Source organism: Chrysochloris asiatica, unplaced genomic scaffold (genome assembly GCF_000296735.1).
Source record: "Chrysochloris asiatica unplaced genomic scaffold, ChrAsi1.0 scaffold00530, whole genome shotgun sequence".
Lineage (NCBI taxonomy): Eukaryota > Metazoa > Chordata > Mammalia > Afrosoricida > Chrysochloridae > Chrysochloris > Chrysochloris asiatica.
Window position 1 is genome coordinate 483,314 of NW_006409048.1, and position 18,771 is coordinate 502,084.

Genomic DNA, 18,771 nt, shown 5'->3' on the forward strand with positions numbered 1-18,771 from the left:
TCGTGCAGCAGATTTGCCTAATGCAACATGTCATTTGATTTCCTGACTGCTGCTTCCGTGAGTGTTGATACTTGATGCAAGAATGAAGTCCTTGACAAATTCAATCTTTTCTCCACTGATAAAACTGTTTATTGGACCAGTGGTCAGTAATGTCTAAGATACCATTTTTCCATTTCATTTTTTATAACTTCCAATTTTCCTAGATTGATGTTCCATATAGTCCATATTCTGAATATTAGTGGATGTTTACAGCTGTTTCTCTTAATTTTGAGCTTTGCCCCCATCAAGCAAATGAAGATCCTGAAGACTTTACTCCATTCATATCATCATAGTCAACTCTACTTTCTCTTCCCCAGTCATATTTTGAGTACCTTCCAACCTGAGGAACTCGTCTTCCAGCACTATATGTGACAAGATCCTGGTGCTCTTTATCAGGTTTCAGTATTCAATATTCTGGTGCTGACAGTGCCACACTGCTATTCATAAGGTTATCAGTGACTAAATATTGTTGTTGTTGTTGTTGTCAGGTGCCATCGAGTCGGAACCGACTCATAGCGACTCCATGCACAGCAGAACGAAACAATGTTCGATCCTGGGCCAACCTCACCACCGCTGCCACCCCCGAGTCCATCAATGATGCCACCTGGCCGATCCATCTCGTTGGAGGTCTTCCTCTTTTTCTCTGACCCTCCACCCTACCCAGCATGACATCCTTCTCCAGCGATTGTTTCCTCCGGACAATATGTCCAAAGTAGGAGAGACGAAGCCCAGCCATCCTGGCCTCCAAGGAGCACTCTGGTTGCACTTCTTCCAAAACAGATCTATTGGTTCTTTTGGCAGTCCATGGCACTTTCAGTATTCTCCTCCAACACCACAACTCAAAGGCATCAATTCTTCTACGATCCTCCTTATTCACTGTCCAGCTTTCGCACCCATATGAGGCTATTGAAAACACAATGGCCTGGGTCAGGCGCACCCTAGTCCTCAAGCTGACATCTCTGCCCTTCAATACTTTAAAAAGTTCCTGTGCAGCAGATTTGCCCAGTGCAATACGTCGTCTGATCTCTTGACTGCTACTTCCGCGAGTGTTGATAGTTGATCCAAGAAGAACGAAGTCCTTGACAACTTCAATCCTTTCTCCATTGATAAGAATGTTGCTTATTGGTCCAGTGGTGACTAAATATTAGTAAGCATTATATTATCACATGCAAATCAAATTTTCATGAAAATTATTCAAAAAATGGCTGCAACAGTACAGTAACAGGGAACTGGTAGAAGCTCAAACAAGCCTGCCTCCTGGTCGCCAGCTCTCAGTCCCTCTCTTTCCCTGAATCAAGTCCTCAGCTGCTCCCTCTCTCCATCTCTGCCACTATCTCTGGTGTTGCTGCTTCTCTGGATAGGGTTCCGCATTCCGCTTGTGCTCTTCTCCCTGGATGGTCCTGGGATGCTCTGTTTCTGGACTGTAAGATTAACTATGCCCCTGTTTTTGTTACAAAATTTCTACCTTTACAATTGTGACCTTTACAATTGTAATCATGACTTACAATAGTGACTCATGATAAGATTCATAAGAATCTTATCCCCATCTCTTTTCTTCAGACCCATCTAGACAAGATGAAAACTATTCAGTGGGGACTCTATCTTCCCCAACACACTCTTAAACTCCCTCTTGAAATCTTGTAAGCCAGTCACTTCATGCCTTTATCGCCCCCTCATTTTAGGTAGCTAATGTCTAAGTTGCCCGTCCCTATCTACCTGTGTACATAGGGGATAGTATTGATACATGATGTGAAGACTCCTTCCCTCTTTGATGGTATTTAAAGTTACTACCTCCATGAATATAGGTCAGGTTCATCAAATTGTAGCAATTTACCCTTGTTTCCTTTATCAAACATTGGTTTTTTCTTTTTGTTTTTTATCTTCCTCTAGTCGAGTTCTGATTATCAAGCCATCGAGGCTATGTCAAATGGGTGCTATCTGCAAGTTTGGGTGTTCTTGTATGTTTCCCCTCACTTCATATCAGCTGGATGCTTCACTCTCAGCTCTAGCCCTCTGTGGTTAGGTCAGTAAGGACTGTTTTTATAAACTTGTAATTGCCTCTAATTCCAAATTTTGTATAAAAGGTACAGAGCATTTTCCTACTAAATGTCGCTATTGTGCCAAAATGGTGTGCTGGTATAGCGCTGTGAGACAAGAAACGGACTGCTAACCACAAGATCGCTGTTTCAAGCCCACCAGTCGATCCTGGGAAACCTTATACAGTTTTCCTTATACAGTGGCTATCAGTCAGACCAACTGTGCCAAAATAAAGTCTTTCCTAAGAAAAGTAAGTAGGCACCTTAGGTAGCCGAGGTGGTGTTTTGGATTTCTATGTAAGTCAGTGAATGTACAGAGATCTACAACATCACAGCACTGAAAAGAATTATCCATTGCATTGTGTAGTCTGAGACTATCCAGAAAGGTTGTAACCAATTCAGACTACTCCTAACATCACATTATAGATATTTTTGGATAAATATGCACAGAAAAATATGCCCAAGAACCACAGTTTACCTTAACTTTGTAAACTATGTTTTGTGGATAATTTTTCAGTTTTCCCAAATGGCAGATACATTTTAAAATTTGAATACATCAATATTAATTTTCAAATGGCAGAGATTACCCAACAAAATTATCATTATGTTTGGGTATTAAGGGATATACCTTTCAAGAAAGTTATTGAAATCCAAAAACAAGAAAAAAAGGATCTGATTGGTAAAGCCGCAATAATAGTGGTCTAGTAAATTGCTAATGTGCACATACTAGTTACCTCTAGGTTAATGAGGTCTAGGCAGCAGAGCACTGTGAGAGGTCCTGAGAACCTCCCAAGACCTGTTTAGACCCACGAGATTAGTTTTTTGGGGGTTTTTTCCCCTACGTGTTTAGTTTTATTAAAACTTTTCAAGAAAAGTTTTATGCATTCTTTGTTTATAAGATATTTTTAAATACAAAGTTAAAATATCATTAAAACTGGAAAAGAAATAGAATTTTCATACATAAACTTTATCAACTAATCTGGCAACCTCTTCATTTTGATTTAGCTTGTCATGGGTCAAGAGGGCTTTTATGCCTCAATTATTTATATCTGGATCTTAGAAATTTCAATTTGTATTCGTTAGAATAAGTTTATTTTTGTTTATATAAAGAAATACTAGAAAGATGCTTAACAAAATTTACAGTAAAGCTCATTATCTAAAATAGTTGAGGGAAGAACAGTCTACATGAGGACAGAATCAGATACAAGTCCTTATAAACACTGCTTGTTAAGTTCACACTGAAATGTGAGCTTTAAAAGATCTATTAGAAAATAGCAATAACTTTACTATTAAATAGAATATAAATCAAATATGGTATTTCACGTGTTTCCTAGGAATTCCCATTCATAAGTATACATTCCTTCACAATTTAGTACTTAGGGCCTAATTGCTATAAAACGGTCTAATATATTTGTACAAACACAGAATGTACGTCAGAGCTCTGTGTTTAAACCCAGTACTAATAGTCCGTGGCACTTTTAATATCCTGCTCCATCATTTTATCTCCATCAGAAGGTTCCAAAATGGCTACAAGTATTGAAACACTAGGGGTTGGGTTTCTGGGGCAATATGGCAGAGTAGCTAGATACATTAAACAGATCCTCTGCACCAAGAACACTAAGATCAAGTGAAACAAATACAGAGGGTGAATCTGAAACCCTGAGCTTCAGAGGAAAGGCAAAGGCAGTGGACTGAGTGTCAGCTGGTAGAGGAAGCTGAATGGGAGAGAGGAGAAAGACTGTTGGGTTGTTAGTTGATCTGGGGCGGCACTGGCATCTTTTGCTTTTGCAGGTGGCTGTCAATCCACACGCTCACCCACCCAGCAGTCAGTGGTACACCCTTCTGTGCTGCCTCTGTTCTGCCTGGGACCTGGCCCAGTGCAAAACATCACCATGTCTAGAGATAACACGAATTTCACCTCGTTAGACATTTCATCGCTGTTGTCTGTTTTGTTGTTTTTGTTAAGTGCCGCAGTTCCAACCCACAGCAACCCTGTATAGCATTTCTGAGGAGACGTTGTCTGTTTTAGGGAGGCAGTAATTGTGCCCATACATCCCAGCCACATCCTTGCATCCTAGAGGTCCACCCACTGGGCAAGTGCACCACTATCCAAACCTGTAACACCTAATCAATGATAATTACCAGTCAACACCATACAAACTCACCCTGAGCTACAATACATAAGCAGCAAAGAGGGCTTTGTAAATCTAATCTCTATCCCAACCATAAGGAGCCAGGTCAGAAATGAACTAAAATCACACCAGCATACAATTATCAATTAAATAGAAATACAATGATACCACAATGTCTCAGAGACAACAGTTTCAGCTTTGAAGAAACAAGTGATCAAAAATCAAGTCACAAAACATAATCTCAGAAATGACCTGAGAATGACCGGAGTCTTCGTACTGTACTGCCACCAAACCCCAGGTGTGAGTAAGAGATGGTGTGAAGAGGTGTGATGGGTGATTTGATTCACTTGTGAGTGACTGCTAAAATGCCTGAAAGTGTAAACGCTTGGGAATCTACTTAGGGCACAGGTTAATGTTTCCATTCTGCTGAGTTTAAAATGAGCCATCTCAGAAGCAGGAAGGGAATGGGGGGAGTCTCACTACCATCTGTGGGTCCCTCGGAGCAACCTGATGCATAACAGAATGAAACACTGCCTGGTCCTAAGGCAGCCTCACAATCCTCAGTGAGCCCACTGCTCTCTCAATCCATCTTTTGGGGGTGCTCCTCTTTTTTTGCTGACCCTCCACTTTCCCTCGCATGAAGTCCTTGTCAGGAGGGACTGGTCCCTCCTGGTAATATGTCTGAAGAATGAGAGACAAAGTCTCATCATCCTGGTTTCTAAGGAGCATTCTGGCTGTCTCACCAACACAGATTTGTTTATTCTTCTGGGTCTATGGCACTTCAATATTCTCAACACTACAACTCAAATACATCACATTTCTGTGGTCTTTCGTATTCATTGTCGAAGTTTCACATGTATTGGAAGCTACTGAAAATACCATGGCTAGGGTCAGGCGCACCTTAGTCCTCAAACTGACATCTTTGCTCTTGAACACTTTAAAGAGATCTTGTGCACTAGATTTGCCTAATGTAATACATCATTTGATTTGACTGCTGCTTCCATGAGTGTTAACAGCGGACCCAAGCAAAATGAAGTCACTGGCAACTTTAATCTTCTCCATCCATCATTATGTTCTTTATTGCTCCAGTGGTGAAGATTTTTGTTTTCTTTACATTGAGGTGCAACCAATACCAAAGGCTGTGTTCTCCATCGTCATCAGTAAATATTTTAAGTCCTCTTCACTTTCAAGAAGGTGCTATCATCTGCACATAGCCAATTGTTCATTACTGTTCCTCCAATCCTGATGTAGCATTCTTCTTCATATAAGGCAGCTTCTTTGATTACGTGCTCAGCATACAGAATGAATATTGTTGTTGTTGTGAAGTGTTGTCGAGTCAATTCTGACCCATAGCGACCCTTATAGGGTTTCCGAAGAGCAGCTGGTGAGCTTGAACCGCCGACCTTGCAGTTAAAACGACTTTGCAGTCTGGCTCATTAACCCACAGCGCCATACCAGGACTCCACAGAATGAATAGGTAGGGTGAAAAAATACAACTCTGGTGCACACCTTTGCTAAATTTAAACCAATCAGTGTCCCCTTGTTCTGTTCCAACAACTTCCTCTTGATCTATGTATAGGTTCCTAATGAACACAGTTAAGTGTTTCGGAATATACTTTCTCTGCAATGTTGTCCATAGGTTGTCATTATCCACACAGTCGAAGCCTTTGCATAGTCAGTAAGACACAGGTAACGATCGTTCTGGTATTCTCTGCTTTTAGCCAAGATCCATCTGACATCAGCATCCCTTGTTCCACATCCTCATATGACTCCAACTTGAACCCTGCACCAATGTACTGTTGCGCCTGTTTTTAAATTATCTTTAGCAAAATTTTACTTGCATGTGATTTTAATGATATTGTCCAATGATTTCTGTATTTTCCATCAGGTTACCTCTATTTGGAATGGGCAAAAATGTGGCACAATCAATTGACTAGGTAGCTATCTTCCAAATTTCTAGGCATAGCTAACTAAGTATCTCCAGTGCTGTATCAGTTTGTTGAAGGATTTCTATTTGTATTCCATTAACTCCCAATGCCTTGTTCTTAGCCAATGCATTCTGAGCACCTTGGACTTCTTCCTTCAGTATCACAGGTTCCTAATCACATGCTGTCTCCTGAAATGAATGAAGATTGTCCATTTCTTTTTGCTCAAGTAACTCTGTATTTCTTTCATCTTCTTTTGAGGCTTTCTGCATCATTCAATATTTTGTCCACAGAATCCTTCAAGTTGATGCTTCAATTTTTTTCTTCAGTTGTTTCAGTTTGAGAAATGCTGGGCATCTTCTTCCTTTTGGTTGTCTAACTCCAGGTTTTTGCACATTTCTTTATAATACTTGACTTTGTTGTCTCGAGCTGTCCTTTGAAATATTCTGCTCAGTTCATTTACCTTCTCATTTCTTCCATTTGCTTTAGTATCTGTACACTGGAGAGCAAGTTTCAGAGTGTCTTCTGACATCCATTTTGGTCTTTTTTCCTTCTTTCTTGTCTTTTTAATGACCTTTTGCTTTCTTCCTGTAGATGTTCTTGATGCTATCCCACACCTCTTCTGCTCTTTTGTCATTAGTGACTAATGCAGCAAATCTGCCCTTGAGATATCTCTAAATTCAGGTGGGATATGTTCAGTCATATTTTGGCTCTCATGGAACTGTTTTCATTTTTTTCAGCTTCAGCCTGAACATGCATATAAGCAGCTAATGGTCTGTTCCCAGTCTGCCCCTGGCCTCGTTTTGACTGACAATATGGAGCTTTTCCATCATCTCTTCCAAAAGATGTAGTCAATTTGATTTCTGTGTATGCCTTCTGGTGAAGTCCATGTGTATAGTCATCTTTCATGTTGCTTACAAATGGTATCGGCAATGAAGAAGTCACTGGTCTTGCAAAATTCTAGTATGCCATCTCCAGCATCATTTCTATCACCAAGGCCAGATTTTCCAACTAGTGATCCTTCTCTGTTTCCAACCTTTGCATTCCATTCACCAGTAATTACCAATATCTCTTATTGTATGTTTGATCAATTTCAGACTGAAGAAGCTGTTGGTGGTAGTGGTGGTGGTGGTGTGCCGTGGAGTCGGTTCCAACTCGTAGGGACCCTGTATAAGGTTTCTGAGACTGTGCATCTTAGGGAACAGAAAAGAATAAATAAAAATAAACCTAAATGTAGGATGAAAGAAAGTGGCAACAGAACTGGAGGAGGACTTCATTAACCTCAGACATGGAAATGCCACCGCCATGCTTAGTGGAAGCAAAGATGACTTGGAAACCCTACTAATGCTATTAAAAACCATCGACAGCGTTCAGTTTGGATTATCCCTAAATGTACAGAAAACAAAAATCCTCACAACTGACCCAATAAATAACACCATGACACACGGAGAAAAAAAAAAACACAGATGTTATCAAAGACTTCACTTTGCATGGCTCCGCAGTAGTAAGCACTCACGGAAGCAACAATCAAGAAATCAAACAAAATACTGGACGGGGCAGATCAGTGCAAAGATCTCTTTAAAGTGTTGGAAAGCAACTTCGAAGATTAAGATGCGCCTGAATCAAACCATGGTATTTTCAATTGCCTCATATGAATGAGAAAGTTGGACAGTGAGTAAGGATGATCAGAAAGTGATAGATGCATCTGTATTACAGTGCTGGCTGTGAATACTGAAAGTGCCATATGTTGCCATAAATATAGCCAAAATGCTCCTTTGGTGAGACTTCATCTCCCATTCTTTGGCCATGCTGTCAGGAGGAACCTGTCCCTAGAGAAGAACAATATGCTAGGTAAAATGGAGGGTCAGTGAAAACCAGGAGACCCCCAACATGATGGACTGACACGGTGGCAGCAATAATGGGTTCAAACATAACAAATGTGAGGATGGGGTACGATGTAATTTCGTTGTGCACAGAGCTACTGTATTTCAGAACCAACTCAACAGTTCTTAACAACTGTAACCCTAAAACTCAACCACACCCTACCACTAGCTCTAGCCAACCCCTAACACTAACCCTAGACCTAACCATATCCCTTAAAGCTACGTGACACCCTAGACTACACCAATACTTAAAGCATTGAAGAGATTTTCTCTGCTCACTCCAGTTGGCACCACGATATTTACAGGAAACAACGGAGCGAAAGGCACAGATGACAGCCCAAATGGACAGATAAAATATGTTATTCAATATAATCCAGATGATCCGACATCCAATGACACCTCTGAAATTCCCCTCATGTGGCAGGAAATGTAGTGTTAAGGACGAGGCTCAACTATGAAGATAAGACTCGCTACTCTGCCATCATTCAAGCTAACGACCATGCACAAAATGTGAACGAATGACAACCACCACCACCACTCTCAGTGGATGTTCTTGATGGAGATGACTTGGAACCAATGTTCTTCCTTGTGTCCTCATGCCAAACACTCATGATTGTTGACAACAGAGATGGAGGCAGAGATGATGACGTGAAGAGATGGAGCAGCTGGGGACTCTAGACCCACAAAGGGAGAAGGGCTGTGTGCTGACAACCAGGGGGCAGGCTTGCAGGTTATACCCTTTGGTTGGTTGATGATACATGGAGGGGACTGTTACTATGGCAATGAAACGACATAAGATAGGATGAATGTAAAGCTAATGTTCCCCCATGTAAACTATCACATAATTCACAATAAAACATTAAAAAAAAAAAATGTGATCGTCGCCCAATCACCTATCAAGCCATCACACCTGAGTTGAGATCGCGGAAAAATAAATAATTCCAGATTTCAAACCAGAACAAGACATCAATCTAATTCATTCTTTAACCTTCAGCACTTCCTCTTGGTTCTGCAGGATTTGTTGTATCAAAGCAACCTAGCTCCAGGTTTTCATAATTGACAGAAATGACTCTGGAATACATGCGAAAATCAGTGCATAGAAACTTGTCTCTAAACTGGGAAACGCTTCTTGTGAAAGGCTGAATTTACCAAGTCTTCAGTTACCTTCAATATGGGAAAATTTTGAGAGTGCACTAATCTTTAGACTTTTCTAATATTGAATAGATGCTTTCTGATAGGCCAGTTGTAGGTGTATGAGTCCAGGCCTCTGGAACAAGATTATGTATATAAAAACAAGTTTCAATATGTATTTATTATCTTCACATATAAAATGGGCACATAAAGGTTTCTTTTCATGTGAAGTTAGTTTGGCATGTCTGTTGGTAAGATTTTTAAAAATATGCTTCTATTGTATAACTAATTTTTAAACCAATGGATAAAAATAATTGTATGACATCTCACTTTAACTCCAGTGTTCTAAGATATTGAAAATATCTGTCTACACCCCTGACCACCCATTATAAAATCCCACTGGTTATCTTAATTAAAGAGATTGATCTGTGATGTTTGCAGTAACTAAATGTCATCAAATATCATGCATCTTATCACAGTTTTTTATTTGTTTTTAGCTTCTCATTAGGCCTAACATTTTCAGTTGCAAGAATTCTTTATTTCTGAAAAATAAAAGAGTATCTTTTTTTTCCAGAAGCTCTCCTTTATCTTTCTGTCTTTTCACTTGAATTTTGCTCTGAGTATGTTGTTTTGTCTTCTCTCTGGAATAATTATTTCTGCTTCACAAAGCTGCAATGAGTCTCAAATAAAATAGTATATACAGCAAATAAAGAAACACAAAAACACCTACCTGAAACCCTAGACCTAGCTATAGTCCTAACCCTAACTCCTTAGTTTTATACCCTCTCAAAAAAGGCAAAACTTAATATATAAAATTTATTATAATGTAACTATAATCTATTAGGGCTAAAAGAAAAATGTAACAGAGGTTCTGGCATAATATGGTAACTATAACAGGAGTCCTTCAGATTCTCTTCAGGACTTAAGTAAGCCTTAGAATACATTATACTTTCGTTAAAATAGGCATTGCTACTGAACAGCTTTCTTCTTGTCCAGATAGGTCTGGTGAAAGGGGATGGGGACAGATGAGGACAGGATTCTTTTGATTCAGTAGTAACTGTTATCATGCCTAATTGCGATTGTCACAATGGTAAAGGTAGAAGATGTGAAACAAAAAGAGGGGAGTAGTTAGTCTTCCGTTCCAGGAAGAGAGGACCATCAAAAGGGAAGAGTGTGAGTGGAGCGTGGGATCCTAACCAGAGAAGCAGCACCACCAGAGACAGAGCAGAGGTGATGGCATGGAGAGGGAGAGAAGGGGAGAGAGGGGGAGAGAGGGAAAGAGAGAGAGAGAGAGAGAGAGAGAGAGAGAGAGCAGCTCTGGACTCGAAACCCATGGAATGAGAAAGGCTGTGTGCAGGTGGGCAGGAGATTGGCTTGCAAAATGTGCCCTTTGGTTGTCTAAACGAATATATATTTTCTGTATGTTTTGTGTATATCAAAAAAAAAAAAAAAAAAGAATAGAGGCAAATACTGTTAACTTGATGGTACAGGGCGGGGGATTGTAACCCTTGTAATGAAGCAAAACTGATGATCTGCCCTATAAACTGCCCTCAATTCACACAAAAAAATTTAAAAATAAATAAATAGAATATAAACTAAAATTGGCATTGTTCGCTTCTGGAGCAGAATGGCTGAGTAGATTGATACAATGAACTTACGCTCTCCAACAAAGCCCTGGGAGACCGAGTGAGTCACACGGATGGCGCTCCTGAAACCCTGAGAGTCAGAGGAGAGGCCAGGGAGGTGGATTCAGGGCCCACAGAAAGAGTCGGTGGAGCAGTAACAGTGGGAGAGGAGAAAAGCAGGTACACTGTGGACTGCCAGGGAGTTTTACAAGTGACTGTTGATAAAGCAGGTCGCGGGTACAGGCAATGGGTGGGAAGCAAGTCCAGGTCTACCTTGTTCCCGTCCCCTCCTGGTAGCCAGTTCCCGAACCGGTGCCAGCCCAGAGGCCTGTGGCCACGCCCACCCCCTCTGCACAGCCTCTGCTTTGCCGGGGGTGAGATGCCAGGCAGAGTCCCTGCTTCTGGAGGAGGCATGGGAACACCCTGAACTACACTACAGTGACAGTGAATAGAGCATTAACTGCACTCACACTTCTGGTCTCTACCACAGCCACCAGGAGACAAAGGAGCTTTGGTGGTGGAGTGGCTACGAGTCAGGTGCTAACCTCAAGGTCAGCAGTTCTAAACTACCAACCATTTCATGGGAGGAAGATGAGACTTTCTGCTCCCACAAAGATTTAAAGCCTTGGAAACGCTATACAGGGTTGCTATGAGTTGGTCCAACTCCATGGCACATCACCACCACCACCACCAGGAGACAGATGGTGAGTGCCTGAGAACACACCAATACACAATCATCAATTAAACACAAATGTAATACCACAGTGTCTGAGAGAGAACAGTTTCAGCTTATGCAAAGAAATAATACAGAGTGCCTCAAACAAGTGATCAAAATACAGTGAGAAAATACACCACCAGAAAAGTTATCAGAACTAACTGTTAAGGAATATAAAAGAACACATAGTAAACAACTTCAACAGACTGAAATGAGAAAACTCAGGAGAAGTCAATGATAACATAGGCCAAACCATACAAAATCTCAGGATACTAACTGACAAAATAAGGAGCTCTGGTAGCATAGTGGTTACGAATTGAGCTGTAAACCTTAAGGTCAGCAGTTCGAAGCTACCAGCTGTTCTGCTTCTGTAAAGATTTACAGCCTCGGAAACCCTGTACAAGGTCGCTATGAGTCGGAACTGACTCCACGGCACATAACGACAACAACAATTGACAAAATAAATGAAAAAAAGGAAACCATACAAAGACAATAATTAGAAAGGCGGAAGATTAACAACAAGACTTCAGAAATAGATAATAAACTGAAAGGGCAAAGAAGTAGAACTGAACCAACAGAAGAACAAATTACTGAGCTTGAGCAAAAGTCTCTCAATATTCATCTGCTAGAAGAACAATCAGAAACAAGAAGAAAATCTGAAGAAAGCCTAAGATTTATGTGGGACACTATCAAGAGGAATAACTTATGTATGATTGGAATTACAGAATAGGAAGAGATCAAAAAAACACATAGACGTGTTGGCAGAAAGCTTCCCTAACATCATGGAAGATGAGAAGATAGGCATTCAAGAAACTGAATAAGCTCCAAATAGAATAGACTCCAAAAGAAAAACACCAGGACATACTGTAACCAATCTTTTCAAAACCAAAGACAAGGAGAGAACAGAGCAGCTCAGGAAAAACTAAACGTTACCTACAAAGAAGAACTAGAAAGACTAATCTCTTCTTAACAGAAACCACGCAGGCAAGAAGACATGTAATGCTATACGTAAAACTCTGAAAGAGAATAAACTGCCCACCAAGAATCATATATCCAGAAAACTGTCCATCAAGGGGGGGAAGAGGGCGGCCCGCAGGGACCAGCCAGAATCCACAGAGGCACAAGGCAGTGTGGGGTGCTGGGGAGCGTGGGTGTGGAGGCAGAGCTTCCCCTGGACCCTGTCGCCCCCACCCCACTGTGCCCTAATAGGCCTACTCTGCTATTTGTAAAGCTGAACCAAGGGAGAGAAGAACCCAGGAGGTTTTATGGCTGGTCAGCCTGTAGGGATAGAAAAGACTGGAATTTTTTATAATGGGGAGATGAAAAGTTGTCAGAAGTTAAACTTGCTGCCTGAGAAGCTCACAACTGAAGACACCAGCCTCCCCTAACTCGGATGCAGTGTATAGAACGATACTTGAAGTGTCTGGAGTTGCCCTTGTCATAGAGAACATTCTGTGAGGGATGTCAGCAGTTGCTGTTGCCAAATGACTTGAGGGAACACTACGAGCCATTAGGTCCTGGGAGGTATTTCTGTCACCCAGTTAAGAAGGCCCGGTGGTCTCCTTTACCCACTGGAAAATCAGAAGACAAACACCCAGGACTTGTTTGCTGATTGGAGCTGTCACTCTTGGCAGACCTACTTTCTACCCTTGAATTCAGAGGCATGCTGAGCATTGGAACAGCCAGGTTACCTGAGCTGGTCAGGTTGACAATATCAGGTGACAAGAAGTCTGAAATTAGACCTTTTATTGGATATTGATTTTCAGGATTCACAGTTTTACTTGGAACCATCATTTCTTTGATGGAAAGGCTGCCCTTGAAGAATACTGAGCATTTTTATAGGAAGATAAAGGTGAAGCAGTCATTATGGTGACAGATCCTCCTGTTAGTAGCCTAGCTGAACCACTGGCTGTTACATTCAAAAAGCTAAGCTGCTCTGTGGAAAGAAAGTCAAAGGCAAGATGACGGTCATAAAGAACTACCCTACCCATTTTCTGGATTTTCCCCTACATTTTTAAATCTCAAATTCATCAGTTTTTTTCCAAGCTTCAATCATGCTGGATTACCAGGTACATGATGATAATCATATACTTTATAAACATGAAAAGACAGGTCATAAACAATCGCCTATACGGACTGTCACCAATGGTGTACCTAACAACATTATCCTTGCTACCAAAGAAGGGTATAGCTTTTACCCTCTGTGTCAACGGTACATTTCTTTAGAGAAACGATACTATGAGCACTGTGACTTGTGCACCTCCAAGGATGTCAGGAAATGGAACCACTGCTTACTCCGCAAAAAGTGTGTCATGCCCTCCTGGATCCTCCGTAGCATTTGCAATCACTGTGCTGTTCTAGACCACTCCTGCAAGGGTCCAAAGGACCCTTGCTTCATTTGTGGTGAATTAGATCACAAACGTACCATATGCCCAAACAACTCCTCATCTGAGAGAGCTAACAAAGCCGTCAGGAAGCAGAAGCAAAGGAAAAGTACTAAGATGACACTGCAGAGCACTAAAGGGCACCCCAGGAGTCCTGGTGTGGCGCTGTGGGTTAATGCGCTGCACTGCAAAGTCAGTTCAAACCTCAAAGTCGGTGTTTCAAGCTCACCAGCTACTCCTTGGAAATGCTATAACAGGGCAGCGATGGGTCGGAACTGACTCACCAGAACTTAACAACAACAACAAAAGGACACCCCATGAAGCATACATCTGCTACAACGAAAAGGGAGGGAAGGAGCCCATTGATATCTTTGCTCTTCAATGTCTAGCTACTTGAGAATAAGAGATTTAGTCCAACCTTTGATATCACTTTCTGAAAGTGCCACACACACTGGACTTAAATTCAGCCTCTTGCAACGGTGAGCACCTGGCTGAGCCACTCACAGGTCAGCCTCTCTGGACACCTGCGAGGTCATTCCATCCGTAGCTGATTTACTAGCTCTCTCTACATGCCTTTTTTTGCTTTTCAGATCATATTATTTTTGCCTCCTGAAGTGAGGGGAGATGCACAAGAACACCCAAACTTGCAGACAGTACCCTTCTGAACTAGCCTCAATGGCTCAATAATCAGAACTCAAGCAGAGGAAGATTACAAAAAAAAATTTTTTTGATGAAGGAAACAAGGGTAAATTGCTACAATCTGATGAACCTGACCATACTCAGAAAGGTAGTAACACTAAATACCAACAGAGAGCGAAGGAGTCTTCACATCAAGTATCAATGCTATCCCCTCTGTACACAGGGTAGATAGGGACGAGCAACTTAGACATCAGCTACCTAAAATGAGAGGGCAATAAAGGCACAAAGTGACTGACTTACAAGGTTTCAAGAGGGAGTTTACTTTAAGAGTAGGGGAGAAAGAAAGAATCCCCACTGAATAGATTTCATCTTGTCTATATGGGTCTGGTGCAAAGAGATGGGGATAAAATTCGTATGATTCAATACTGAATAATTGTTATCATGACTAATTGTGACTGTCACAATCATAAAGGTAGAAGTTTTGTAAGAAAAACAGGGGAGTGGTTAATCTTACAGTCCAGAAACAGAAGACCCTAAGACCATCAAGGGAGAAGAGGACAAGCAGAATGCAGGACCTTATCCAGAGAAGCAGCAACACCAGAGACGGAGGCAGAGATGGGGTCATGGAGAGGAGTAGCAGCTGAGGACTCTAGGTTCGTGGGAAGAGAGGGTCTAAGAGCTGGTGGCCAGGAGGCAGACTTGCAGACTGTGCCTTTGGAGATGTAAATTATTATATATGCCTGAGTGTGTTTTTTTTTTTTAGAAAGCTAAAGTTGCTGTTGTTGTTAAGTGCCGTCGAGTCGGTTCTGACCCACAGCGACCCTGTACAGGGTTTCCGAGGCTGTAAATCTTTAAGGGAGCCGAAAGCCTCAACTTTCTCCTGCGGAGTGGCTGGTAGTTTCGAACTGCTGACCTTAACGGTTCGCAACCCGATTCGTAACCATTAGACTACCAGAGCTAGTGAGAAATACTGTTAACTGATAGAGAGAAATACTGTTACTGATGGTACATGGAGGGGATTATAATCATTGTAATGAAACAAGGCGTATGATTTGTTGAACGTAAAACTGGTGATCTGCCCGGTAAACTTTCACTCACTCTACAATAAAAACCTTTAAAAAAAAAAGTCATTGTAACAAAAACAACTGGTCAATGCTCGACCATTTCAGGAAGTGATAAATGATCGAGCCCCGAAAGCACTGAAGGAAGAACTAGAAGCCACATTGAAAGCACTGGTGGAAAACAAGGTTCTGCGACCTGAGCGAACACAAACTGACGCCGCAGTGGCGGTGCTCACTCTTCTATGCCAGGAAATCTAGAGGACAGTTACCTGGCCAAACAATTGGAAAAGATCCATATCTGTGCTCATTTCAAAGAAAGGGGACCCAACAGAACGTGGAAACCATCGAACAATAGCATCAATATCACATGTAAGTAGCGTTTTGCTGCAATTAATTCAAACATAATTGCAAAGCACACCGACAGGGATCTACCATAAAGTCACGCCAGATTCAGAAGAGGATGGGGAACTAGGCATATCAGTACAGTAGTCAGATGGATCTTGGCTGAGAGCAGGCAGTACCAGAAAGATGTTTACATGTGCTTGACTACGCAAGGGCGTTTGACTGGCTGGATAAAAAAACCTATGGATAACATTGCAAAGAAAGGGTATTTCCTCCGAACACTGTGTTCATGAGGAACCAGTCCATAAGGAACGACCAAGAGGCAGTTGTTCAATATCCTTATTCAATATGTACGCTGAGCAAATAATCTGAGAAGATGGATACTATGAATTAGAACATGCCATTAGGATTCAAGGAAGAATCGTTAACAAGATTAGGGCTAGAGGAGACACACCCGTTCACACTAAGAGTTACCCAGTTCTCAGTGGTACTCACCATTTTCTGGCTACAGCTTCTGGAAGCGAAGTGAATGTCCTCTCTGAGCCCAGGAAGGCACTTCACTAAGATGGATGAGAGTGGCAGCCAATCACTGGGCAGTGTGGAGGCAGACAAGTGATGTTTGGCTCATACACCAGTCAGAAGCGTGACAGCAAGGTTGAGCACGAAGGTTGCTTCAGGTAGCCAATGCCACAACTGTGACCTGAAATGACAGAAACTGGGGAAGCGACAGTGGTAAACAGTTCTTGGCTTCCAGCTATTTCCCTGGACCAGACAGCCTCCCAGGTGCAAGACATGCTCCACCTTTAGACATTTGCCACCACTCCTCTGAGAGTCTGCCATCCTGCGGTGGCTTGCCTATTGCTGTGATTCTGGAAGCTATGCCTCCAGTATTTTGAATCCCAGCAGGGTCCCCCATGGTGGACAGGTCTCAGCTGAGCTTCCAGATTAAGACCAGGAAGAAGGAGAGACAGGATACTTCCACATAGTTAGTCACTGAAAACCTTATGAATAGCAGTGGAGCACTGTGAGCACCAGAATAGTGAATACTGAAACATGATGAAGAGCACCAGAAAACTGTCACATACAGTGCCAGACGATGAGCCCTCAGGTTACAAGGCACTCAAAATAACACTGGGAACAAGCTGCCTCCTCAAAGCAAAGTTGACTATGATGATGTGAATTGAGTAAGGCTTTCTGCACCTTCATTTGCTGATGAGACACAACTCAAAATTAGGAGAAACAGCTGCAAACATCCATTAACAACATGAAATGTACAAAATATTAACCTAGGAAAACTGGAAGTTCTCAAAACTGAAATGGAACGCGTAAACATCGATACCCTAGGCATTAATGAGCTGAAATGGACGGGTATTGGCCATTTTGAATCTGACATTCACAGGGTTTACTGTGCCAGGAATAATCAATTGAAGAGGAATGGCGTCACATTCATTATGGAAAAGAACACATCAAGATGTACCTTAAAGTATAATGCTGTTTGTGATAAGATAACATCCATATGCCTATATCACACGCCACTATTATTCAAATTTATGCACACACCACTAAAGTCAGTGATGATGAAACTGAAGAATTCCATCAACTTCTTCCATTTGAAATTAATCAGACATGTAATCAAGATGCATTGGTCCCTTCCAAGACTGAGACTCAAGGGGAATTCACAAGCAGGCATGTGGTCTTGCTGGTGATCACGTTAGTCTACCGATAAAGGGAAGTGGGGGAAAACAGCAATGAAGTTGTGAGCTAAAGCCGTCCACATTCAATAGACTCCTGTTAACCTAGATTGAGACCTGGTTGGCCAGCAGTATGACAAGACCTGGGGGCTCCTGGGCCCAGGGGCAGGGACATGGCCCCAGAAGACTAGAGCGGAGTGTGAAGTATCAGCTGATATGAAGTGAGGGGAGATGCACAGAACACCCACACTTGCAGACAGTACAAGTGTCTGCATCAATGGCTGGATGATCAGAACACGACTACAGGAAAAAAAGAGTAATCCACTACAATTAGATGAACTTGACCCCTGCTTGTGGATTCAGTATGGCAAAGGAGCAAACAAATCTTTACAGTGAGGATCATTCCCACCCCCTCGGTACACAGTCTCAACAAGGATGGGGAACTTAGGCATTGTCTACCCAAAATGGAGGGGGTGGGGGGCCTACAGAGGCAAGAAGTGATTGGCTTACTATAAGCTTTCAATAGGGAACCTAGTTCCAGAGGATGCAGGGAAAGGTAGAATCTCCACTGTGATGTTTCCAACCTGTCTGCATGGGGTTGATAAACAGTGAGGGGGAAAGGACTCCTGTGGTTCAATAGGGAATGATTGCTATCAGGTCTGACAGTGAGTGTTGGAAAGGTAAATGTAAATGTTTTGTAACAAAAGGAGGGGAGTGGCTGATTTTGCAGTCCAGGAGCGGAGATCCCTGGAACCATCAAGGGAGAAAAGTGAAGTGCAGGACCCTGTCCAGGGATGGAGGCAGAGATGATGACGTGGAGAGAAGGAGTGGCTGGGGACCATGGATTCAAGGAGGGAGAGGGGCTGTGTGCTGGCAGCCGGGGGCAGGTGTGTGGGGTGTACCCTTTGATTGGTTGATGATGCATGCAGGGGATTGTAATTATTGCAATGAAACAATATACGATAGGATGAATGTAAAGATAATGTTCTCCCATGTACACTAACACATAATTCACAATAAAAAGTTAAAAAAAATGTACTGGTAATTATGGAAACTGGAATGCAAAGGTTGGAAACAAAAAGAAAGGATCAGTAATTGAAAAATACAGCCTTGTTGAAAGAAATGATGCTGGAGTTCTCAAAAGACTGAAGTTGTCAAAGACTTCATT

General features: G+C 41.9%; 1 pseudogene; it reads left to right on the top strand.

The window, feature by feature from the left end:
• Positions 1 to 10,794: 10,794 nt before the first annotated feature.
• Positions 10,795 to 18,771, top strand: part of LOC102838954 — a 10,550-nt pseudogene continuing 2,573 nt past the window's right edge.